Source organism: Myxocyprinus asiaticus, chromosome 35 (assembly GCF_019703515.2).
Source record: "Myxocyprinus asiaticus isolate MX2 ecotype Aquarium Trade chromosome 35, UBuf_Myxa_2, whole genome shotgun sequence".
NCBI classification, from domain to species: Eukaryota; Metazoa; Chordata; class Actinopteri; order Cypriniformes; family Catostomidae; genus Myxocyprinus; species Myxocyprinus asiaticus.
In genome coordinates this window covers 1,784,212-1,811,821 of record NC_059378.1, presented here as the reverse complement: position 1 = coordinate 1,811,821, position 27,610 = coordinate 1,784,212, and the positions used below count along the sequence as shown (strand labels likewise).

At 35.5% G+C, this 27,610-nt stretch overlaps 1 protein-coding gene across 1 annotated transcript in view; it reads right to left on the bottom strand.

Annotated features, from left to right (window-relative positions):
* pcdh17 (protocadherin 17) overlaps positions 1-27,610 on the bottom strand; it is a 110,274-nt gene that overhangs the window by 28,204 nt on the left and 54,460 nt on the right. The window lies entirely within an intron of this gene.

Genomic DNA, 27,610 nt, shown 5'->3' with positions numbered 1-27,610 from the left:
AGCCGTTTTTTCGCCAGTTCTGTGCAGATTTATAGAGAAATAAATACAATATTAAATCAAAAAATTTAAAAAAGCGAATGCATGAACGTGCAATAGGGACACAGAAATGAGCAGCACACACACTAGAAGCTCAGTTACAAGTACTGCAAAAAATAACTCTAAACATCATGTTTGCGAATAATTAATAACAAATAGTTTTTAGCGCTTTCTTTCTCATCTTTTACTTTTTTGTACTTTATTATTAAGTAAAACACAGTTGTAATAACTGATGTATGTCCTCATGAAATCAGAGACTCTGTCCTCGAAATCCGAACACAAGTGGTTAAAAGAGATGACCATGTGTTACGTTGATGTCTCGCTTGTACATTTGTGATCGAATCACCCAAAACGCATCTTAATACCAGTGTACAGATGGTCTCAGTCAGGGACGAATGGTTGTGTAGTTGATACACTACAGTCCTGAAGTGTTTGCACCAGCACGATAAAAAACAGGACTGTGAGTTGCAGGATGCCGACTGCAAGTCGAGCAGCATAAGCTTGGCTTCAGCAAAAATGATATGTGCTGTGGTCTTCCATTCACCACTATTCAAGTTTACCCTGCTACCATTTACTTCTACGTTTCCAAACCCTGATATGTGAAAAGCATCCATAAGTCATCTTCTCGCCTTTATGAATTCGCAGGTCAGAGTTTACCATACTTCCGCAACGCCGTTCGAATACATTTCAATGGTGTAAAGCATATTACGAGAAATAAATAAATAGACACCTTAATAAATAATGAAAAATACTAAATGACGGGCATATTTATGTTCCATGGTATTTTCAAAAAGTGTGTACCAAATCGGAATCGCAAAAATAAACATTGTTTTCAAACAGATTTTCAAATTCACCCCCCGACTGCTATTGGTCGAACAAACAGATAGTCCCGCCCCCAGCTTACGCCTTTGGTTGAGACAATGTTGATGTATTCGTCTGGATGAGTCGCACAAAACAAACAGTTTAATGTTTAAAAGTGCCAAAGTGACACTCTATAAATGGTTCCTTTACAGTAGAAAGAATTTTAACATCGTAATTACACACATCAGCTTTAACACAAAAACACCATAATAGAAATGTATTACAGGAAAAGCTTCCCTGACTGAAGAGGAAGATGCTGGTCTCTCAGCCTCACGTATCAAATGTCCAAAACCTAACCCAGTTACCGATTAAACAGACACAGTCTGACCACACGACTGTCCTGCGTCTCCTGCTCCCATATCCAGCCCTGCTAACTAGCCTAGCATGCTAGCAGATTTCCGTTTCACTTTATTGAATTAGCATTGACCTTTCCTTCTCTGACAGACACGACACTGCGCTGTATAGAACTCCACGGCTTCTGTAGCCTTCATATAAATACATATTTACTCTCTGTTCATAAATAGAATCAAATTAGATAGAGATGTTTGACTCAAAAGACCCTAAGCCTCCGTGCTGAGGGACACCCATTTCACTTCGATATCACATTTCAGATGTCAATTTATATATTTTCCACATTTGCCAGTGTTTATTACTCTTATTTACACTTCTTCAAGAATGTAAAATGATATCAATGATATCAATATATAATTTTTTGTTTTATAAAGAAAAAGAAAAAAGAAAAAAATATTCCATCTCTGATTCAATGTGGTGCTCTTAGATTAAGGTCAAAGATTAGTGGGCTTACATAGGATAAGAAAGGGATTATATAAGATCAACAATGTTAAAACACAGATCTGAAATTGCATCAAAACACCTGGATTGTAAACAACCTCATACAGTATCACACAACAACCAAACAACATACACTATATTGCCAAAAGTATTCGCTCACCCATCCAAATAATTGAATTCAGGTGTTCCAATCACTTCCATGGCCACAGGTGTATAAAATGAAGCACCTAGGCATGCAGACTGCTTCTACAAACATTTGTGAAAGAATGGGCCGCTCTCAGGAGCTCACTGAATTCCAGCGTGGTACTGTGATAGGATGCCACCTGTGCAACAAGTCCAGTCGTGAAATTTCCTCGCTACTAAATATTCCACAGTCAACTGTCAGTGGTATTATAACAAAGTGGAAGCGATTGGGAATGACAGCAACTCAGCCACGAAGTGGTAGGCCACGTAAAATGACAGAGCGGGGTCAGCGGATGCTGAGGCGCATAGTGCGCAGAGGTCGCCAACTTTCTGCAGAGTCAATCGCTACAGACCTCCAAAGTTCATGTGGCCTTCAGATTAGCTCAAGAACAGTGCGTAGAGATCTTCATGGAATGGGTTTCCATGGCTGAGCAGCTGCATCCAAGCCATACATCACCAAGTGCAATGCAAAGCGTCGGATGCAGTGGTGTAAAGCACGCCGCCACTGGACTCTAGAGCAGTGGAGACGCGTTCTCTGGAGTGACGAATCACGCTTCTCCATCTGGCAATCTGATGGACGAGTCTGGGTTTGGCGGTTGCCAGGAGAACGGTACTTGTCTGACTGCATTGTGCCAACTGTGAAGTTTGGTGGAGGGGGATTATGGTGTGGGGTTGTTTTTCAGGAGCTGGGCTTGGCCCCTTAGTTCCAGTGAAAGGAACTCTGAATGCTTCAGCATACCAAGAGATTTTGGACAATTCCATGCTCCCAACTTTGTAGGAACAGTTTGGGGATGGCCCCTTCCTGTTCCAACATGACTGCGCACCAGTGCACAAAGCAAGGTCCATAAAGACATGGATGAGCGAGTTTGGTGTGGAAGAACTTGACTGGCCTGCACAGAGTCCTGACCTCAACCCGATAGAGCACCTTTGGGATACATTTGAGCGAAGACTGTGAGCCAGGCCTTCTCGTCCAACATCAGTGTCTGACCTCACAAATGCGCTTCTGGAAGAATGGTCAAAAATTCCCATAAACACACTCCTAAACCTTGTGGAAAGCCTTCCCATAATAGTTGAAGCTGTTATAGCTGCAAAGGGTGGGCCGACATCATATTAAACCCTATGGATTAAGAATGGGATGTCACTTAAGTTCATATGCATCTAAAGGCAGGTGAGTGAATACTTTTGGCAATATAGTGTATATTGAAGCACTAAGCAACAATATTTATTTAAAACATAGTTGCTGTAGAAACCGAAGAGGAGTTGACATATTCCTGAAAGGACGTGCACAACAGATTACAGACAGAGTAAAGCCGGTTCACTGGGATTAGATATGCTCCATGGTCTTTGCTGTTCTGAATTACAGATTAGATTTATGAGTGTCCTCATGTTTTCTCTAGAAATCAGAGTACAGCAGGGATGAGCTTCCCAGTTTATATAAAGAGCACCTTATGGTCACTCGATAGCCACGGTGCGCATATGGGTGAATCTTTTCACTCCAAAATCAAAATAAAAAAATATGTGTTGCACATAGGAAATGAAATATATTTGGGATCATTAAGATCTTGTACAATGTATGACAATTAAGCACATTTCAATCCTAAATTCTCATTACAGTAATGCAGCTGTAACCGGTCCTGCTCGACCCGCTCCAAGCGGGATTCGAACCGGGGTCTCCAGCATGGGAGACTGAAGTCTACGGCCTCTAGCGTCAGTCACTAGTGCGCCTCATGAGGTCTACATATACCGCACAGCTATCACGTACCAGCTGGCTCCTGTTACACATCTAGATGTTTTTTGTAATTCTTATTATTCTTAATTATGATTCTCATTTTAGAGAATATAAAAAAATAAATAATTATAAAACAATGTTAATTTTATAAAGTAATGATTATCCAAGAAGCACAAGGATAAAGCAATTTATTTTATTTTAAATAAACACATCCAAAATTACAACTAAATTATGAATTTATGTTTGTTAACTGAAGGCATAAAGTGTTACCATTATGAATAAAAATGCGCACGGTGTGATTTCAAATCAAATGGCCACAGTCTCGACCCCGTTTGCAGTCTATGTTTATTGTACGCGTCCCAGATATCTGAGCTTGTCGAGAATAACTCAGATACTTTATCATATAATTTTTCCACTTCTTGAAATGTCTATGCTAATGTTTCACATGTTACAAAAGGATTCCCATATATTCATTTATAAACCAACCTCAGTGCAATATTGAATTCCTGATCTAAAGTGATGATTTCACAGCGGAGCTCGTCTTTCCGTGTCTTAAAGTTGACCATATGCATCCACACCACCGATTAAGGTAATTATTTGGCTAATCCTTTATTCCCCAAAAAGTGTAAATGATCCATAGAGTGGATCTCTGTGATATTCAGAACATTAATCCACACGTGATACAGAGAAATGTAAACACGCTTGTTCATTTTCCGCTATTTTCTTGTGGAAAAACTAGTGGCTTGCTCTTGCTATTTATTCCACTGCATTTCTCTAATTCTTCACGTTAGTTAAATAAATGCTGATGTCATCTACATTAAAATACGTGCACACAGCCTGAACGAGTGTATCTTAACTTCCTGAAAGACTTACGGCGCTTTCATCTGTTTTGTAGCTTATAATGCCTTATTCTCATTTCTTTTAATCTTTGTATTTTATATTCGCTGCAAAATGTGCATTTGACACCTCGCGCCTCCAGAATAATGTTATTAAACATGCACAGACAAAAAACAAAATGAAAATTCTGTTTCAGCAGATATTAATGTCAGAAATACAAGGAGAAACTAAGATATTATATTTTGCATTTGTCTTGTTTGATCCTGTCGTTATTTATTTATTTTTATTTTATTTTTTATTTTTTGCTTTGAATATTTTCATGACAATTTAGCACATTTTTACCACATTTTCTCATTACAGTAATGCATCCAGGCACTATAGTTTTTAGATTTTTTTTCTTTATTTTTTTTGTAATTCTCGTTATTCTTAAGTATGGTTCTCAGTTATTCTGTATGGTACAGTAAATATTTACTATATTACATAAAAACTAATAAATTATATTTCGCATTTGCAATTAAGCCTATGTTTGGATCATTACGTTATTTTTATTATTATTATTTATTTATTTATTTATTTATTTATTTGCTTTGTGACATTATTTTCATGACAATTTAGAAAATTTTTACCACAAATTTTCATTACAGTAATGCATCCAGGCACTTTATTTTTAAAATATATATTTTTTTTAAATTCTCATTATTCTCAAGTATGATTTTCATTAAGTTCTGCTTCAAATGTAAACTAATTCTGATAAGTAAGCCCCTCTTGCAATAATTGACAGTATGCATTTTGACTTTTTTACCTGCTGTTCATGCTCAAGTTCATCAGATACATTACGAACGCCTCGAGTGGCTGGGAGCTTACTATTTTCTCTCAGAGGGGTGCAGCTTTTCTGTATCAGAGGCCCTGAGGTTTTATTATGCAGGCCTTATTTCTAATCTTGATTTGTTTTTATCAATCCATAAACCAAATAAAGATTTTAATGCATGCACCAGTGACAGTCAACTAGATTAACTTAATAAATATACAACATCCATCCCCAGTAGATTTTGAATGAAAGGAGTGAAGGGTCAGGATATATGGCATGGAAGCACGACACCAAACTGAAGCAGAGTGCCCGTCTGTGTGCATTTATGAGGATCCGGCATCCGCCACTGACTCTGCACAAATGGCAGCACTAAACAAACGATGCTCAGTGAAATTCAAACGATGTATGTATTTGGAACGTGTCCTTTATCAGATGTTATTAATAAAAAAAACAGGAACTCTTTGAGGGGAAATTTTTTGCCCCCATATTTTGAATTTAGGTAATAATTTTTAATACTTATTTTTAATTTGTATTATTAAATAAATATTTATATTATTTGACTTATTTTTAACATTTATTACTACATAAATGTATACATTTGTTAATTCATTTATTTCCCAAAGGTTGATCATTAATAATACTTTTTTTTATTACACGGCTCTCTGGAATACTCTATTCTGATTGGTCAATGGCACCATTTAGTGGTCTGATATGTCTGAGTAACAACCGCACATCCGGGTACTGCGAGTCATCTTTCTTACTTCTTATATCACTCTGAGATCTTTATAAGTAAGCTAATAAAATCCTTTCAACTCATATCAATGTTTCGTGTCAATTTATGTATTTATTTGGTTAGAAGCAGTGTAATAAGCAGGATAATGAGCAGTCAGCCTGACTAGCTGAAAAATGCCCCAAACCCCTCTAAAACCAGCCAACAGACCTGCCTGAATAGGCTGGGAGACCAGCTAAGACCAGCAAACCAGCTTAGGGAGTGGATGAGTGTTGTTCTCGATATTGTCTTAAACCAAAAAAAAAAAAAAACAACCTAAGATGGTTTGCTGGTTTATTTATTTATTTTAGCAGCAGGGAATCAACCCATGACAAGATAACATTTGAACACAACTAATATCAACTAACAACATTCCTCCCAATTCCCTACTTCCTGTGGTCCGGGGCGACACTTCCTCTCTCCCCTCTGGTATGATAGACGTTGGATAAAACAAGTTTGTGCAGTGAGACAATAGCTTCCCAATTAAAGCAGCTCTTTCTCTGCGATTCCTAAAGGTGCTGCCATGTGACAGTTTAATTAACAAACCCTCTTATCGTAGTTCAGCAGAAGAAAAGAAAAGCTGGAAAAAATGCAACAAGCTGAGGTTATCGAGCAAACACACTCCCATGCACATGAACACACACTATATGTCTTGCAGTATCAGAAAGACCTGCGTTTGATTGTGTTGGAGTCTGAGTGTTTATAACTTCAGCTGTCATTCTTTGCTTAAGAACTAGGGTTGAGTTTCTGAAAATGACCGTTAATTGTCAAATAATTTAAATTACGAGCATTTATACTGCAAGCTTTATTTTTGCATAAAATGTATAGCATACAGTCATTTATGTTTTGTAATGTTTTTCTTTATATATTTAGAAATACAGGAAATACAATTGCATGCTTTTGTTTATCCGATTAATTGAAGAAATAGTTGAAGATTAATTGAACAAAATAATCATTAGCTGCAGCCCTACATTGTACTGTATAGCTATCGTATTGTGAAATGGTTAACATGCAAGATGGTGCACAGCAAGACAGAAATACAGACATTATCCTTCTAATTACCATAAAGCACACAGAGCTTCTCTTTTGATTATTATTTGAACTGTAGGTGGCTTATAGCCCACAGGAAACAACACAAATGGGTGACTAAAACAACCTCCTGCTGGGAGACAGCATGTCTCCCCTTCCCTCCCTCTGTCTGTCCTCTATCCCTCCTCTTTTGTCTGACATTGCACTGTATCTTGTATTCGAACTCGTGTCGCCCATATGTGCACCATGGCTCATGTGTCATCATATGACCTCCTTTTCATTTTACAGTATGGGGTCAAAAACCTGATGCCTTTGAGCATTTCAGACAGAATGTGAAGTTGAATATGACGCTAAACTGAGACAAAATATTTATTAAAGGAAAGAAAAAGCTATACATCCAAGCACACTATAAGCCCGACGGGTACAGGCGGATTTCATCTGTCTCTCTTTCAAATCCCTCTGCAAGTGCAACCTACCACAGAGAGGTTGTGCTCGGTTCTCTTAAACGCAGCTTGAAGATGAAGGGCAGATGATGTCAAACAGAGAACAGAACCCAGACAAACTTCCATAGCTGTCAGAACAGGAAGTCATCATTTATAGAGCACGATAGACAGACAAAGCATAAGGAAGTGTGTGAAGTTCATGTGCTTCATTTAACAATAAATATTCAAGCTGACACTGTTGAATTATGCATATAATGTAACTACTTTCTGCCTCTGTTCTGACCTGTATTTGGTTTTGTTTGTTTATTTCTTGATGTGTACAGCGACCTTGAGTTGTCAAAAAGGCACTATATATATATATATGTATATATAAACGTATTATTATATAATCTCCATGTATTTCATGCATCTAATTCATTATGTGAGTTGTGTTTTATTTATGTATTTATTTATTCGGCACACAGCACTACTCCATTTCACACACATCAATACATTCTCATCATATCATGCCGAAAAGGAAAGTCTGAAGTTAATTCACTTTTAATTAGGGCTGGGCGATGGATTCAATATTATATGCATGATATAAAATTAAACAACACTGCAATAATTTTAATGCACTTTTTATTTGGTCACTACGTTACCTAAAGAGTGTGTCATTAGACTAGTTAAGTGATCGTTTCTTGTCTCAGGACAAGTATGAGAGTGGTAAGACAGAGATGTTGTCTTAAACAAAACTGGTGTTAGAAACCATTCTGGAAAAATGCAACAAGCTAAGGTTACCGAGCAAACTCACTCCCACACACATGAACGTCAATTTCAATTAATCATATTGTATTTTTTCCGTGGGTGGCTCCAGGGCTGGGCTACCAGGGCTTAAGCCACAAATGTTTTCCGTAAAGCCCCGAATGTTTTGTAGTGACATCATAAGTACCAGTGCTTGGGTATCAAGTTGATATGAAAACATATTACATTTGATTATTTTAACATTACATTTTTAAGTTAGGGTAATATAGTCTATATAAATGAATGATTCCTGCCTTTCTATGGTATTGACAACACCAAATACAGACTCAATTCAGTGCCCATGAGCTGTCTTGTCAGCAGCTGCTTTCCAGCTCTCATGTAACCTTTGTGTGCGCATGCAAAAAGAGAGCTTGTGGCATGCGATTGCAGCTGTGTGTCTTGGAAACTGTGTTGAGTTGGTCCATCCAGATGCAGTAAGTACCAAATATTTAGATGTATAACCCTGAAAACAAGGAGATATATATACAGATGTACTCAAGGAATTTGCTAACTTTAAAGTCAAGAGCCAGGACATTTGCGTGTTTAGCAAAACTCTTTATTAAAACATGATGCAATAAACATAGCAAACTTTAGGCGACTTAGCTATTATTTTTCATCTCTAGTACCTATTTATCCTGTTTACAACCTGCTTTCTTGTAAATTAACTTAAGCACCCGACGAATCAATGAAAACTGTATACAACCGTGCACAGTGTGTGTCAGACTACAGAAAGCCGAAAGGGACGAAATAGTGTTAGTTTTTTTTAAAATCGTGTTTTAAAGTATAGATGTTAAAAGCATGCCATTTCTGATCTTTGAGCGGATCTGAGACAAAAGTTAATGAGACTTTTTTAGTTTACTATATAAATGACACATCATAGATGTATTCAGGTTTTTATTATAAAGTGTGTTATATTCTGATATTTCATCAAAGGATGGCTCCATATCCACAGAGGTCTGGGCTAAGCCCCGATTGTCCACTGACCCTAGTACCGCCCGCCCCTGTTTTTTTTCCCCTCTCCATTTAAAAATATTCACAGATGTTCTTGTATGGCATTCATTTTTAAACTGTATAGTGAAAAAATTTCTTAAAAAAATACATAAATAAATAAATAAATAAATTATATATATATATATATATATATATATATATATATATATATATATATATATATTAGATTTTAGACTATATATATTTTTACTTTTTTACAGTATAATATATATATATATATATATATATATATATATATATATTATAGACTTAAGAATTTTTTTCTTTTTTACAGTATATACATATATACACACTTTTTTACTATATATATATATATAAAATCTATTATATCTTATACTCTATATACTGTAAAAAAGTAAAAATATATATAGTCTTAAACCTAATAAAACAAATTATATATATATATATATATAAATGTGTGTGTGTATGTATATATATATATATATATATATATATATATATATATATTAGACTTTACACACATTTATATATATATATAGTAAAAAGTGTGTATATGTAAAAAAGAAAAAAATATATATAGTCTAAAATCTAATATACGTATATTAAAATAATTGTGTGTGTGTGATACAGTATATACAGTATATACATATATATACACACTTTTTTACTATATATATTTTTTTACAGAATATACACAATATACTGTATATACTGTATCACACACACACAATTATTTTAATATACGTATATTAGATTTTAGACTATATATATTTTTTCTTTTTTACAGTATATACATATATACACACTTTTTACTATATATATATATATATATATATATATATATATAAATGTGTGTTTGTGTGTGTGTGTATATATATATATATATATATATATATTAGACTTTAGACTTTTTCCTTTTTACAGTATATACAGTATATACATATATATACACACTTTTTTACTATATATTTTTTTACAGAATATATACAATATACTGTATATACTGTATCACACACACACAATTATTTTAATATACATATATTAGATTTTAGACTATATATATTTTTTCTTTTTTACAGTATATACATATATACACACTTTTTACTATATATATATATATATATATATATATATATACAGGTGCATCTCAATAAATTAGAATGTCGTGGAAAAGTTCATTTATTTCAGTAATTCAACTCAAATTGTGAAACTCGTGTATTAAATAAATTCAATGCACACAGACTGAAGTAGTTTAAGTCTTTGGTTCTTTTAATTGTGATGATTTTGGCTCACATTTAACAAAAACCCACCAATTCACTATCTCAAAAAATTAGAATATGGTGACATGCCAATCAGCTAATCAACTCAAAACACCTGCAAAGGTTTCCTGAGCCTTCAAAATGGTCTCTCAGTTTGGTTCACTAGGCTACACAATCATGGGGAAGACTGCTGATCTGACAGTTGTCCAGAAGACAATCATTGACACCCTTCACAAGGAGGGTAAGCCACAAACATTCATTGCCAAAGAAGCTGGCTGTTCACAGAGTGCTGTATCCAAGCATGTTAACAGAAAGTTGAGTGGAAGGAAAAAGTGTGGAAGAAAAAGATGCACAACCAACCGAGAGAACCGCAGCCTTATGAGGATTGTCAAGCAAAATCGATTCAAGAATTTGGGTGAACTTCACAAGGAATGGACTGAGGCTGTGGTCAAGGCATCAAGAGCCACCACACACAGATGTGTCAAGGAATTTGGCTACAGTTGTTGTATTCCTCTTGTTAAGCCACTCCTGAACCACAGACAACGTCAGAGGTGTCTTACCTGGGCTAAGGAGAAGAAGAACTGGACTGTTGTCCGGTGGTCCAAAGTCCTCTTTTCAGATGAGAGCAAGTTTTGTATTTCATTTGGAAACCAAGGTCCTAGAGTCTGGAGGAAGGGTGGAGAAGCTCATAGCCCAAGTTGCTTGAAGTCCAGTGTTAAGTTTCCACAGTCTGTGATGATTTGGGGTGCAATGTCATCTACTGGTGTTGGTCCATTGTGTTTTTTGAAAACCAAAGTCACTGCACCCGTTTACCAAGAAATTTTGGAGCACTTCATGCTTCCTTCTGCTGACCAGCTTTTTAAAGATACTGATTTCATTTTCCAGCAGGATTTGGCACCTGCCCACACTGCCAAAAGCACCAAAAGTTGGTTAAATGACCATGGTGTTGGTGTGCTTGACTGGCCAGCAAACTCACCAGACCTGAACCCCATAGAGAATCTATGGGGTATTGTCAAGAGGAAAATGAGAAACAAGAGACCAAAAAATGCAGATGAGCTGAAGGCCACTGTCAAAGAAACCTGGGCTTCCATACCACCTCAGCAGTGCCACAAACTGATCACCTCCATGCCACGCCGAATTGAGGCAGTAATTAAAGCAAAAGGAGCCCCTACCAAGTATTGAGTACATATACAGTAAATGAACATACTTTCCAGAAGGCCAACAATTCACTAAAAATGTTTTTTTTTATTGGTCTTATGATGTATTCTAATTTGTTGAGATAGTGAATTGGTGGGTTTTTGTTAAATGTGAGCCAGAATCATCACAATTAAAAGAACCAAAGACTTAAACTACTTCAATCTGTGTGCATTGAATTTATTTAATACACGAGTTTCACAATTTGAGTTGAATTACTGAAATAAATGAACTTTTCCACGACATTCTAATTTATTGTGATGCACCTGTATATATATATAAATGTGTGTTTGTGTGTGTGTGTGTGTATATATATATATATATATATATATATATATATATATATATTAGACTTTAGACTTTTTTCTTTTTTACAGTATATACAGTATATACATATATACACACTTTTTTTACTATATATATATATTTTTTTTACAGAATATACACAATATACTGTATATACTGTATCACACACACAATTATTTTAATATACATATATTAGATTTTAGACTATATATTTTTACTTTTTTACAGTATAATATATAATAGATTTATATATATATATATATATATATATATATATATATATATATATATATATATATATGAAGAAGAACAACAGCACTAACGGATACAATAGGTTCCTAGACACATTCAGTGCTTGGCCTCAAATAAGTTCCTTGAGACACGCTACAAGCCTATTGTCACATTTAATGCAAGGCCATAATGGATAAAAGAGACATAATGGATAGTTCATTATTGGATAGATGGACAGAGAGATAGAGAGAGAGAGGGAACGGAAATAATGAGAATGTGACTGTGATATGCTTGATAAGTAAGGGTGGCTGTGTTGATGATTGAACACTTGAATCAAGGTCTCCAATTTGTGTCCTCATAAAACCTCTTGTATGTGTAAAAACTTCAGGCATCAAACAATACGTTCTGATTATTATGATGTCCAATCGATTTCCCCCCATCAGATATGACGTTAGCGCAGGGCGAAGATGAGTATGTGAAGCTCTGTCCATGACAATAGACAACACAGCCCAAAAAACAGCTAGCCATGTCGTTATTTAATAGTATTTGAGTGCCAATTTAAACTCTAAGTTTAGCTTCAACGCAACCCTTATAAACCTCACACCAGACTGATGCTTTTTCTTTAGTCCTTTAGCTCCTGTCATATCTCATCATTGGTCTTAATAGCTCACTAATTAAGCCAAACGTAATTATACACCCAACAACGCCTTAAAGTAAAAGGTTAAAACTAAAATGTGAGTCGAATCGCCCGGGGAGTAGACTCACCACATTAATTAATCTAACATGTGTGCTTATCAAAGTTATGAACTTAATAATCAGTTTAAGGCGACATCAACCAAGAGGAAAAGGAAAAGGAAGAGAGACATCTACCGCTACTCTGCATCTTAAAAATAAATCAGACTAATCGGTAAATATGCTTAGCTAGGGCAGCAAGAGTTAAAGAGGTTACTTTAAAGTCAACATGAAATGGCATTCACAACCCGTTTTACATCCATGATGTGATGCATTTCAGAGCAAAACTCAATAGTCAACCAGAAAAAATCCAGGAAATGATTGGATCATGTAAAGAGAGCACTGGACAGAGGTGGTCGGAGAGAAAGGATTGTAAAATAAGAGTCAGTTGAAAGCAAAATTGTGCACACATCAATACATTCGAATTTTATTTTGTCACTTTTTCTAGTGAGTGTAGGAAAAAAAAAATTATCTAAAAGGGAAATTCTTTTGAGATTGTTCCAGAAAGGGGATAACATCCCCCTCCAAATAGATTATCATCTATTCCCAATAAATCTCCTGGGAAACAACAGCTGGATCTCCACAAGTCCAGATCTGCACATATGAGAGGATACATCCTGATACAATCCTCACTCAACACATAAGGACTAGCCTGGGTGTCCAACCCAATGTAACCTTTGCAGAAATGGTTAAAGGTGCAGTGTCAGAACCAATAGAGGACGAGTCTGCTGAGACCACTGGGGAGAGAGAAGGGGATGATGAATAAGCCTTCTGAAAGGATTAATCCTACCACTGACCCATCTGATAAAATAATAATAATAATAATTGAACATATAAAATGGCTTCTGGTTTCTTAGGAAATATATTATTGGTACTAACTTAAGGTTACAAATTATATTAACTTCACCCAAATATTAGCAAACTTGGCAAGCTACCTGAAACAAATGAGTTGACTTGGCGTTGGCAAATAAGCCTTAACATCAGCACAGGTGAGTACGGTTAGCTAAGCATGCAGAGAAATCCGAGGTGAGAACGGTTCAACCTAGTCTCATAGAATGAACGTTACTGTAACTACATTTTTCCAAAATACCTCGTTCTACATTTCACCGCAGTTTCCTGGTGAAATGAACACTAAAGGCACTACAACAACTGGCCGTTTTATTCTCTTTCACAAAAACCACGACTACAATGGCTGATTATGACTTTATAAACACAAATGTTTTGCTCTTTCACTCACACTGCTATGTTATGATATTGAGAAACACTATTACTCTAACAAATTATTTGAAAAATGATACATTTTTATGCTTGTATTACAGACCCACTTACATTTACACACTTAGTCAAATGTGATTAGCATGTGTGGTAGCTCTCCTAGAGTGTTGACTTTGGACTCGGCAGACCGAGACTTCATCCCCAGTCAAGGAGACAAGCTGAATCATGAGACGAAAGTGTCATAGAAGTGACACGAAATTAAGCTGTTGCTTCAGAAAATGTGCTTTTCATGTCGCATTTGCTTTTAAAACACTATTGGTTAGGTTCAGGCATTGGTTAAGGGTAAGGATGTCTGTTTAGTTCACCTCTCATTTATCTTTTAGTACACTATTGGTTAGGTTCAGACATTGGTTAAATGTAAGGATGTCTGTTTTGTTCACCTCTAATTTATCTTTTAGTACACTATCGTTAGGTTTAGGCGTTGGTTAAGGGTAAGGATGTCTGTTTTGTTCACCTCTCATTTATCTTTTAGTACACTATCGGTTAGTTTTAGGTGTTGGTTAAGGGTAAGGATGTCTGTTTTGTTCACTTCTCATTTATCTTTTAATACACTATCGGTTAGGTTTAGGCGTTGGTTAAGGGTAAGGATGTCTGTTTTGTTCACTTCTCATTTATATTTTAATACACTATCGGTTAGGTTTAGGCGTTGGTTAAGGGTAAGGATGTCTGTTTTGTTCACCTCTCATTTATCTTTTAGTACACCATCGGTTAGGTTTAGGCGTTGGTTAAGGGTAAGGATATCTGTTTTGTTCACTTCTCATTTATCTTTTAATACACTATCGGTTAGGTTTAGGCGTTGGTTAAGGGTAAGGATGTCTGTTTTGTTCACTTCTCATTTATCTTTTAATACACTATCGGTTAGGTTTAGGCGTTGGTTAAGGGTAAGGATGTCTGTTTTGTTCACTTCTCATTTATATTTTAATACACTATCGGTTAGGTTTAGGCGTTGGTTAAGGGTAAGGATGTCTGTTTTGTTCACCTCTCATTTATCTTTTAGTACACTATCGGTTAGTTTTAGGCGTTGGTTAAGGATGTCTGTTTTGTTCACTTCTCATTTATCTTTTAATACACTATCGGTTAGGTTTAGGCGTTGGTTAAGGGTAAGGATGTCTGTTTTGTTCACCTCTCATTTATCTTTTAGTACACCATCGGTTAGGTTTAGGCGTTGGTTAAGGGTAAGGATATCTGTTTTGTTCACCTCTCATTTATCTTTTAATACACTATCGGTTAGGTTTAGGCGTTGTTTAAGGGTAAGGATGTCAGTTTTGTTCACCTCTCATTTATCTTTTAGTACACTATCGGTTAGTTTTAGGCGTTGGTTAAGTGTAAGGATATCTGTTTTGTTCACCTGTCATTTATCTTTTAATACACTATCGGTTAGGTTTAGGTTAAAGTTTTAGGTTAGGGAAGTACATTTTAGGCTCATTGACAAATAAGGTTGTCCGAGGTGATAAAAATCGAAATATTTTAAAAATATTAAAACACAGTTTTTAAAGTTTAAAACAAATGTGTCAAGATCGTAGACATGTAATCTTTTGAGTTCATGCAGTTTTTTTTTTTTTAATTGTTTGAAAAATATTTATAGCATTTTGTACAATGAAATTATTTTAAAATGTAATGTGGTGTAACCATCAAGTAAAAGGTGTTAAAATAGTTTCCTTGCACCTTGAATACATGAGAGTGTACACAACTTAATTATTCATTTCAAAAAAAGTTTTCAAACATATGTTTCAAGGTGAAAAATATTTTTTATACATTTTTAAGTGAAGAATATCATGAAGTTTTCTCATGGTTGCACTAAATGACCTGAACCAAATGTGCCTTTTCATAAAAATGTCAAAATACTGATATTTAATGATATGACAAAATAATGATATGTTTTTGATTTTATGGTTTATGTCACATGACAACAATATTTCTACCTACATGTTGGTTGCACCACATGACTTTGATTTGGGGGACAAAAGTTTTCAAATATTAATCATATTTCTAAATAAAATTGTTTCACTGCATTTTTTAAAGAAATAATACTAAAAGATTATTCAGCTCAACTCAAGCCAACATTTCTTTTTTCAAGAATTTCAGCTTTTAATAAGACTTTACATTTTTTTTACTGTCTCCGGACGATTACACCACATGACATTTTTGACTTTAAGCCCCAGAAAAAAAAAATATAAAAGTAATTTTGAACTCAGTAATTGAAACATGTTCATCATAGAAGAGAAAAAAAAAAAATAGCTTCACGTCATTAACCCTTTACTCATTTAAACCTCAATCAAAAATTGACCTTTAAAACCTCGTCAGATTACGACACTATTTCACTCACTTTTGGCACCCCCTGCTGGACATTTTACTCGGAAACTGCAGTGAAACGTGTAATAAAGCATGTAATGTTGGTTTGCAAAAATGCGGACATAGTCACATAATGTTCATGAGATCAAGCTGGAGCGGTTTTTAATCGTACCATGCCGAACCGGGCTCAAGTGGAAATGCTACTGGAACCGTTCCTCACCGTGCACCATTCAGCCAAATGGTGCAAAATCACTTATTTTGACGAAAGATTACAAAGACAAATATTTATTTTCTTTGGAATAATGTGCACCAATGAATCACACACAAAAAGACCAGAAATGTGTATTAAAGGAACAGTTCAGCCAAAAAATGATAATCATTTACTCACCCCTATGCTGTCTCAAACGCATATGACTTTCTTTCTTCGAAGATATTTTGAAAGATGTATGATACGTGTTTTTCCATACAATACAAGTCAATGGAGTCCAAAGCGTTCAAGCTCCAAAAAGCACATAAAGTCAGCATAAAAATAATCCATACGACTCCAGTGATTTAATCTGAAGCGATAAAATCGGTTTGGGTACCCTCATTGACTATGAATCTACATTTATCACTATAAAAAAGTCATGCGAGTTTGAAACGGCATATTGATGACATTTTTGTTATTTTTCAGGTGAACAATTTTTTTCAGAAAGTACATTTTAGGCAAATAAAAGCAAGGCTGTGTAGATCTGTCACACCTAATTTTCACAGCTCATTTAGTCAACGTTTTTTGCTTTCACATATATGTTGTGTAAAAGATAAACAACAGAACAACCTCACAGCCTCGTTTTCATTGTGTAAAATTTCAAATGGCTCATTGACTTAACATACTGTTTGGGTGAGGAAGGCCAAAATAAATGGCCCTAATAATTACTCTAGACACGGTTTGGGCATTTCCATCTGCCCGACTAATAAACATCCAAAATGTACCATGTGTCACGTCTAACAGAAAACAAAGGCAAGTTTTTGCGTTAATACTGCAGCCTACATCTGGAGCTGTCAGGTGTGCTTTATGAACTCATAAGTGAAAATCTCTCAAGCACTGTTAAAATATATTAATCTAGCGTTGATGTTCTTGGGTTATTGGATGTAAGTGTTTACAGCTAGTGTGCCTGGTTTAAACACTGTCTCTACTCAAATTTGATTGCCTTCATAAAGTATTTTTCTGTTTTTAGATGAAGATCCTTGTTGCCCAGGCTTAGCCATTAGCTAGAAAAATAAAATCAAGTGCTCTTCTAAAGGCACTCCACAGAGACGACTGCCTTTATTGTTGGCAAAAAAAACCAAAACATTTTTCCAACCTTTATGTCAAAGCGCTTGAACGAGTGATAAGGTCAAATGCAAAAGATCATAAAAAACAAGTGTGTGAGTCGCGCACCCTCACTGTGCAGTTACCGGCACTAACTTTCTCTCAGCAAGTTTTTCTCTGGAAACGATTCCTTGTCCACTTTGTTTGTGAGGTATAAATAAGCTACCTTACCTTCTAATTTATTCATTTCAGCACTGCCCGTGAACGCCCTGAACAGCATTTAGCGCATTTCAAATAATGGTGTTTCTTTCATTTAAGAGGAGCGGGAGATGACAAGCGAGCGGCCAATGAAAGCAAAGGAAAATGAGTCTAAGGCTCCGGCGGGCCCCATCTTAATCATGATCACACGTTAGCGTGTGAAGAATAAGCCATTACTTATACAAACAGAGCATAATTAGTCAGCACGGCGACAGGGGCGGCAGGCTAATGTCACAGATTTATGGTTTGCTCACTCAGAAGGCAAAGGACAGAGTGTCGTTATGACTCTCAAATATCATAACCTAACGAGATTTCTGCTTAATTACAGGAAACAGAGAAGGTAAGTGGGTATGTGGGCACAGTAGGGCTTATAGCTGAAAACATTATCTCGATTTCTTGTTGCCAAATTGATTGAAAATGTTTAATGTAAGAAATAAAATATCTATATGAACACAATGAACACATATAACAATGCATGTTAATAAACTGTAACAATTTTCCTACATGTGTTTAATAAAATATTTTTATATTTTTGGATGATGCAAATAAATTGTTGATTCAGAGTTCCGAATCATTTCATTCAAACAAACAGTTGGAACAGATTCATGGAAATGAATCAAACTTACCACCTGTAATGTTGTTTTTATTAATGATTAATGTTTAAATAAGAGACTCTCTAAAACATCTGCATCTGTATATTTTCTCGGTAATGGCTTAAAAGTTTTTTATTATTATTATTATTATTAGTATTTAATCCAAACAAGTACTGTTGCCAAATAAAGGTTTGATTTTTAACAAAAAATCTAGTTAAAAAATAATAAGGGCATGTTGTCAACACTGTTCTTCACAAAATTAACAAAAGAAAGAATTATATTAAATAATTTATAATAATAATAAACAACAACAAGTACCTACACATATTTGTTCAAAGTATTTGTATATATGAATAACACATTTAAAAAAAATACTGAATCAGTGTTCTGAATAATTTCATTCAAACAAACAGCTTAAACTGATACATAGAAATATATCACACTTACCACCTGTAATGTAGGTTAACATGAAATAACAATTAACAGTACTTTTACAGCATTTATTAATACTGGTTAATGTAAATTTCAACATATAGTAATACATTTTTAAAATCAAAATTTGTGTTTGTTAACATTACTTAATGCACTATGAACTAACTATGAACTAACAATGAACTAACTATGAACTAACAATGAACAATAGTATTGTTATTAACTAACATTAACAAAGATTAATAAATGCTGTAGAAAAATATATTGTTAATTGTTTGTTCATGATACCTAATGAATTAACTAATGTTAACTAATTGAACCTTATTATAAAGTGTTAGCAATAATAATAATAATAAACACACATTTATCAACATATATTTTTTATAAAATATTTTAAAATAGGAAAAACACATTTTTGAGTGATAATGCAAACAAATTTATTGAAACAATCAGTTTGAACTGATTCATAGAAATGAATACATTTTACCAACTGTTTAAATCAGAGATGCTGTTAAATCCAACTTAACACTCTTATAGTCACAAGTCGCGAGACAAGGAAGAATCATTAAATGAATCTCATTGCAGTGTCTTTCAGAAGTTTAATGGCAAAATAACACATTTCACAGTGTTGCTCACTTTAATATTGCCAGGAAAATCATTGCAAATATTTTATAATTTATTCAGTTTATCGGTCAGCCCAAGTGCACATCGATGTGCATAGGTGAAAATATCAGAATACTTTGGGAACACTCATCTAATGCGATATCCGGACTGGACTGTGAACACAGGACGTCTTCTCATAACCTCAGGGATGACTTGAGGGAACAACGCTACCACACACATTCATTATACAATGCAACAAAATGAAACTTTCGGTATTAATAAGAGTGAATGTAAATCCCTTAAATCTCCTATAACAAAGGAAACAACATTTTAAGCTCTTGACATTTTCCTTAAAAATATTTGCAGCCTTACTTTGGGATTGTGTTAGCTTAGTGGGCTGAACTGCTTTGTAAGTAATGTGAGGCCACAAAACAACACCAACAACAACAAAAACAAAAACAACAGAGATGATATATCAACCCAGATTGTTCAGACTTCTAATTTCCCTCTCCAAATGTTTCTTCTGACATTCACATGCATCATATGGGCCATGCTTATTCAGAAAGAACAAAGGCTTTTTCAGGACTAATAATGAGGGGGAAAATAGATTTCAGGGTTATGAAATAATTATCTGTAACATCAACAAAAGGCTGCCATCTGACAGCCAGAGTTGCACACTTCCTGTGTGAGAGAGCAGGTGCAATTTGTGAGCTTGGGAATTCACAAAATAAAGTTCCTTTTGTAAATAAGAAGTTCACTTCCTCGCACTAGTTTCTACTGAATCCTTGCGACAGTACTGAATACTGACGTTTCTGAGGCTTTTTTGATGAATAAAAATTGAGATGTAAACCATAAAATGACAATTAATCACATTTACAAGACAGATGTGATATAGAAATATGAACCAACAATTCCCCATATGGTACCTGTTTACGTCCTACTGTACGCGTGAGAACATGTTAATTAAGAGTTTTCCACCGAGGCTAGCCATGCCAGCTGTTGTAATTAACAACAGCAACATGACGTTCATAAACAAATATTTGGCCAATTTTTGGAGGGTTTAAAGGCAGAAATGTGAAGCTTATAATTTAATAAAAGCACTTACATTAATTCTTCTGTTAAAACTTTTGTATTATTTGAGCTGTAAAGTTGTTTAAATTGTCGTTTTTACTGTCGTTTTAGGGTTTACGCCATTAGGTCATCATACAAAATTGTAAAATTGGATATCATTTACGTAGATGCGGTTAGTAAGTGATTTTATCACACTAAAATCATGTTAACGTCTTGTGTCTATACTTTTGAAACAGTGAGTATTTTAACGTTTACGGATTGACCCCATTGTAAGTGCTTCACTGGAACACACATTTGTGCTTTTTTTAAAAACATTTAAGCTCTGAAGGTGTTTTTAAAGATTTCCTGTTTCAGTGGCATACCCAAAATTAAAGGCTTATTTAAAAAAAAAAAAAAAAAAAAAAAAAAAAAAAAAAAGGAGGGTCAAGTGTTTGGTATCATTTTAAAGACAACTTTTCAATTTTTTTAATGATATAAATTATGATATATTCTGTGACTCTCAGCCTTAGAAACTGCTGAAAAATAAAAATAAATTAGCCAAAAATGTTACTTTTTTTTCCTCATTTGTCTTATTTGACATTACATATTTCTGGGTGTAAATAATGTTGCTCCGAAAAACTGCTTTTGTTTTGATCCCAATCATGTCAACTCTGTCATATCAACTCAAAATGTTTCTCAGATAAAGCAGTAAAAAGTTAGAGCATTACAAAAAATTATTTATCATAGTGTCCAAAAATGTCTCCATGTGTCCAAAAGCCTCTCCAAACAAATAAAACATAATAATTGTACATAAGAACTAATTACACATGCAAACACAACAATGACTAAAGGTTTGTATAGCATGCAGACATGATTTTAGTAATGAGATTTCACAGAATGAGTTTCATTCTGTGTCATTTGAGTCATCATTGAGTCTGTGTCATGTATTTGGCGCCATCTCCTGGTGGCCATATGTAACATTGTGCTTCATGTGGATTATCTAATGATCTATGCATCTGATTACCTTGTGTGTGGGCTCGTTTGAAAGATAATCACCACCTCTAATTAATGGAATGAGATATTTTTTTTTCCCATTTATTTTTCATTAAGTTTTAAGCGAAAACCGCGTATAAGCAACACCAACGTAATTGTCAAAGACATATACTTAGCTATTACTTGCTATATTTTTGTCTGTGAGTAAAACAAATAACCAGGTTGTATTCTACTCTTTGAGAGCTTTCCAACAACATATGACACATGACTATTTGATGAGTTGGATGTTTTTACTGATTGCAATAATATGTACAGTGCAATTTTTGTTTTAATATAAATTGTCAAAATGGAACATTTCTGATTTGTCTTCAAATTTCAAAGCACTTGGTCATAATGTCTGCATACGCTGTAAAGTAGCTTTCCAATGATACCTATTTTGTGTTGGTCAAGACTGTAGTTATTAATATTTTGACGATTCTTTTTTTATTTCTCTTGTAGGCCCATACAAGCTTAAATGGGTAGAGAAAAGGAAGGACGAGTCGAAATAAATGTTTGTGGTAATCAACATTATGCAACAAATGCTGTCGATTGAACTTAACTTGTACTGAACCAGGCCCACCTCCCTAACCCTTTATATAAAACTTAATAACATAAATATTACATTGATGCCCCTGCCAAAAACCCTTCAGTAGCCCAGAAGAGAATATATGTGAATGGACACAGTTTCTTATTGTGTTTGAGAGGGTAACAAATCTCCAGTTTTATTCTGCTATTAAACAATGCTCTCAGAGTCCAGCTAGCATTGTTTAAGTCGAGAGCCTCTGGTAATTGCATTGCTGGCGATTTGTAATCGTTATGAGGGAAAAGCAGCTCTTCCCCATGGGACTCGGCAGGTCAGCTGCTTTCATGCACACACAGCCACAAGCTATATATCCGCGGTGGCCTGGCCTTTGCTCGCATAGATGTGTGCATGTGAATCTGAGAGCTATTCTTGCCCCAACATGGATGATCAGTTTTGATCTACTGTATACTCTGATAAAAACTCATCTGCACAATGCACGAAAGTAATAAGAAAACAAACCGATTACAGATAAAATGTCTCATTTCTACAAGCAGCACCAAATAGAATTTCAATAAGTTTGTTTGAATGACCCGACTGGATTGGACAAACTACATTGGCTCAGCCAATGGTGTGAATTTGGGGCGGGACTATCTGTTTGCTGAATAGCTGCAGATGGTTGAATGTTTCAGACAGTGACAAATAAATTACACACTTCACCTTTAAATATTAAGTGACTTTGATTGATGAATTGCTGCAAACTTCCCTAGAGGTAATAAAAAAATTAGCCACATAAATCAGAAGAGATTTGCTGACCCTTCAATTTGATTGTGTTGTTAGTTGCATTTTTCTCTTGACAGCAAATCAATGACATTACGTTTGTTATTGTTCGGAATTGATAGAGAACAAATTTGAGAGCGTACTGCTAAATACGATTCTTTGTGACAGGTCTACCTGAAAATAAACAAAAAAAGATACTAAAGTTGTCAAACATGAAAAATGACCCGACATCTAAAACTGTAAGATTTATGTGATATTAATGCATATCTGAGTCACTTTAAAGGAAGACAATGACAGTGATTACTCAAGCTGACAGTTGGCTCACGAAAGCATTGATGACAGAACACAGAACACAAAAAGCCCCTGGTTCCAAAGTTTCTTCAATATAAACTTCAATAAGATACATTTGGAGATTATGGGGTTAGTTTTGCACTCAGCACTTTTACTAAGAGTGAACTTTATATGTTTTACGGAGGGACAAGCTCATCCAAAAGGGCTGATCTCTCTGAGGAAAATCGATAAGTTTGTTTTCCGAAAACAAATGGAGAACAGGATTAAATCTAACTCGTCGGGTTCAGTCAGTGCAGCATTAACAGAACAAGCGAGAAGATGTTTAGTCATAAAAAGTATGCGTGTAAATGCAAAACAGCTTGATGTCTGATATTAAAGACATTTACACACATCTTTCATTATCTGTATTGCACAGACCCCCTTTTCTTTGTGTAAAAGAGAATAAAACAGATGTAAAACTTAAGAAAGGAGGTGAATGAAGCATTCTGGAAAGAAATGACAACAAGAGTGCTATACACTTCATTGAGAGTGCAGATGAATAGCATGTACAGTCATTTAACAGGAAATTACCTTTTATGGGAAAAAAGAAGCAAAAAACATACAGAACTGTCAATGTGGTTTTGCTAATGTCTGAGTGCCAGTAGGAAGGGGTAACCTAAGCAACAAGTGGAAAAAGGGCATCAGTTTAATGACATTAATTAACTGATTTTGCTCCTTTGAAGCAACGGAGCGTGTTTAAGGATCACAGCGAGGGATTTGCACATAATACATTTATCGATAACTTTAGGTCTATGGTATACATTTCTTTATTTATTTTTTTACCTAGTTAGATGGCATTGCACATACAGGTACCCATCTGTGACGAGGAGGAGGGCGGGGCCGGGCCGTGACTACACATGCCCGGCCCCAATCGGGCTAATCAGCCGAGGAGAGGGATAAATGCAGCCGGATGCAGCAGTTCGGGAGAGAGTGAGCCACACGCAGCTGCGAGTGTGTGTGTGTTTGTGTCTTTTTATTTAAATTAAATATTACTTTGAATATTCAGCCGGTTCCCGCCTCCTCCTTGCCCATTTGATCCTTGTTACATTGGTGCCGAAACCTGGGAAGGAGGAGGGATGCGCTGTCGTGGAGTCCTCGCCTCTGCCGTCCGCCCAAAGGAACAGCCGCGGCCGTCCGCCAGGGGACGCTGCCGGCTGCCTGGACACGGAGGAACGGCCCACTACCTGCCACCAGAATGCGGAGGGGCATTCCATCTGCCAGTTGTCAGAAGACTCATTGCTTTCTGCCCGGGAGGAGCGGCTGTCATCCGCCAGAGGGTGGAGGAGTGGTCGAGGACCAGACGACGGCGTGTCTGGGAACTGGCAATCTATTTTTTCTCTCGCTCTCTCTCACTGTCGCTCCGCCTCGCCCTTTCCCTCTCCTTTTTTTTTTTTTGCCCTCCCCTTGTCCCCCTCCCCAGCTCTAGAGAGGTGGGGAAAAGCCTGCCGGCAGGCACAGCCAGAAGTGGTAAATTCCACTTTCATTAATGTGCGCTCAACCGAAACACTTCTGTGAGATGCTTGCTGGCTTTCTTAAAGAGACTTGGGATGGGCATTTCGAGTAATTTTGCAGTCGAGTAGTCTAACACATAAGAAAACAAGTAATCGATTATTTGAAATTGAAATAATGCTATATCGCGAAAAAGTTTATGCTTAAAACGTTGAAGTCTCTGCATACGTAAGTCAGGCATATGAGGTATCATTTAAAAGCTTAGACTCTGAACTTTTCAGAGATAACCATCACTTCTGCATTTATGTTACTTAAATTAGTGCCCCTAGAGGTAATTTGGTAGAAATATTAAATGAAAATAAAAATCCTTCACATAGCACATAAATGGACAAGTCATATATCAAATGAGGAATGTGACTGTATAGTTTATTTTGTTGCACTAATACCACAGTTCAAAAGATTTCTGTAAGTCATCAAATACAAATGTCACTTTTATGTGGCAATTACTTCTGATGTAGCCACAAACTTTATATCTGCTTTCACCTTAGGGAGTTTTCTAAAACATGAGCCATTTGTTTACTTGTCTGTGAGCTTGCTTGTGTGAATAATCCAATGTTATATCTTAGATGTCCAGAACAAAATATGCCATCCAGAAGGAAAAGCATGCAAAAAAAAAAAAATAAAATAAAAAATAAATCATTAGAAAATATGTTTTCAACTATTGATGATAAAATGTTTTATATAATCGCAAAGGTGAGGATCTCGGTTTTCTAATTATGACTAGATTGATATTCTAGTCCACTCAGAGGCCGATATATTTCAATGAAACAATGAGGGTGGTGCTTGAACTGAAAATTAGACTGAATGTCTATGGACGAGCTCATCTGTGAGGGCTAAAATGCGTTAGAGCGCCACCTACATTTCAGATCTGTATATTTTGATGGCATGTGATATTGTGATGTGGTAGACCGATAGTGGATTTTGCAGATACCGATAACTAAGGTGGTGGGAAAGGCAGATAACCGATTAATCGGCCGAAAATTGTCTTATTCTCTCTTTACTATGGCGGGCAAAGACAAAGTGTCCAAAATGAATAAATTACAGATTTAGTTTTTTTTTTTTTTTTGTTTCTCCAACCAAAATCCCAATAATAACCAGAAGAAATGAAGATTTTTTTGCATAAAGTGGGACTTTTAAGTTTAAACAAGCTCAAAACACATAAGGGACTATTATTTTGAAATTATTTTTACGATAACCGATAGTTCCAAAAAGCAACTATCGGCACCGATTAATCGGTAAAACCGATATATCAGTCTACCTCTAGTATATATGCTTTATAAAATATAAAATTTCAAAACAGTATTTTATTTGATGGAATACATGGAAGGCTAAAATGTGACAAAAATGGTGAAAACCTAATGCTAATTATAATTGATACAATGTATATTTTCATACTGCACCAACTTAGAAGGTGCCCTGTATAATTAGCAGCATTAGCTTAGAGAGAATGTCTTTCACATGTAAGCAAAATGGACATTATAACTGAAATATACCCATATGAATCGGAAGTAAATCAAAATCTGAATTTAATCAGAATAAAATCTAATCTAATTGGGAAATACTGAAGACATATACCTCTACTGAAATACATCATGAAGGAGGTCAAATGTGTTGCGAATGCTGTTCCGTGTTTTTAAACACGTTCCAGTTTTTCATCAACAAAGGTACTGTGCATCAGGTATTGATGAATGAATCATGTTGCTGGCAGAGGAGCTAAACAAAGACTTGTAGAATCTGGATACTAATCAATGCGTCTGATCAGACCTTTAGCCTGTGTGTGCTGTTCTAATGTTCTGATGCACGAGCGCCGTTCTGGAGTCCTGTTGTTTCTTACAGCTCTGACTATTCAATTCAATGGCTTGCTGCAACCACGGAGAATCAATAAGCCGGCACTCTCATTTAAATCTCGAAACAAGCGTTGTGTACGTGAGCAAAAATCTCAGTCCATTGTTCCAGTAGATAAAGTGTGTAAAAGGGATCTTGATTACTGTGACTTTGTGTGAGGTACGCAGGTACACATTCACTATTACAATTATCTCTGTTTATCCATTTGTCCTTCTTACCCTCTTTGTTCCGTGAGTCGGATAATGTGAAGCAACCGTGGCATTACAGCCGAACAACGGAGAGGAACGAGGAGGGAAAAGAGGTGAGACAATTTGATTATCGCACTCCAATCAAACACAAATATGGGAGGTCATCCAGAACACTTGCACAGCAATCTATTGGGACCTTTTCATGCATACACTACGGTTGCCTATAATGGCCCGCGTGTTCGGGTGCATGCATATCGGACCACACACATATTCCACATATTCTAGGATTAGCCCACGCTGCAGGCAAAACTTTGCGTCAATTAATCACCGCATAATATGAAAAAATACTTTAATGCTTAATTAATACACATCTTCCAATTTAGAGAGCATAATGAATCAATTTCAGGATTGTCCACTCACTTCTTAAACGGGTGACAAAAAGAAAGGATGGAGGAAAAAGAGGAGAGAGAATAAAAGAGAAAGAACCAAGTGAGCTGCCTTGCTGTCTACTGACTACATAAGGACTGAGGGACTGATTTGGAATGCTCTACATTGGCAACAACTAAGCTCAAAACACACAATAGTGCTTTTCACATGAGACTGACATTGATTTCAACTGTTTGATGTTATCTTGTTGTTAAGTAAACA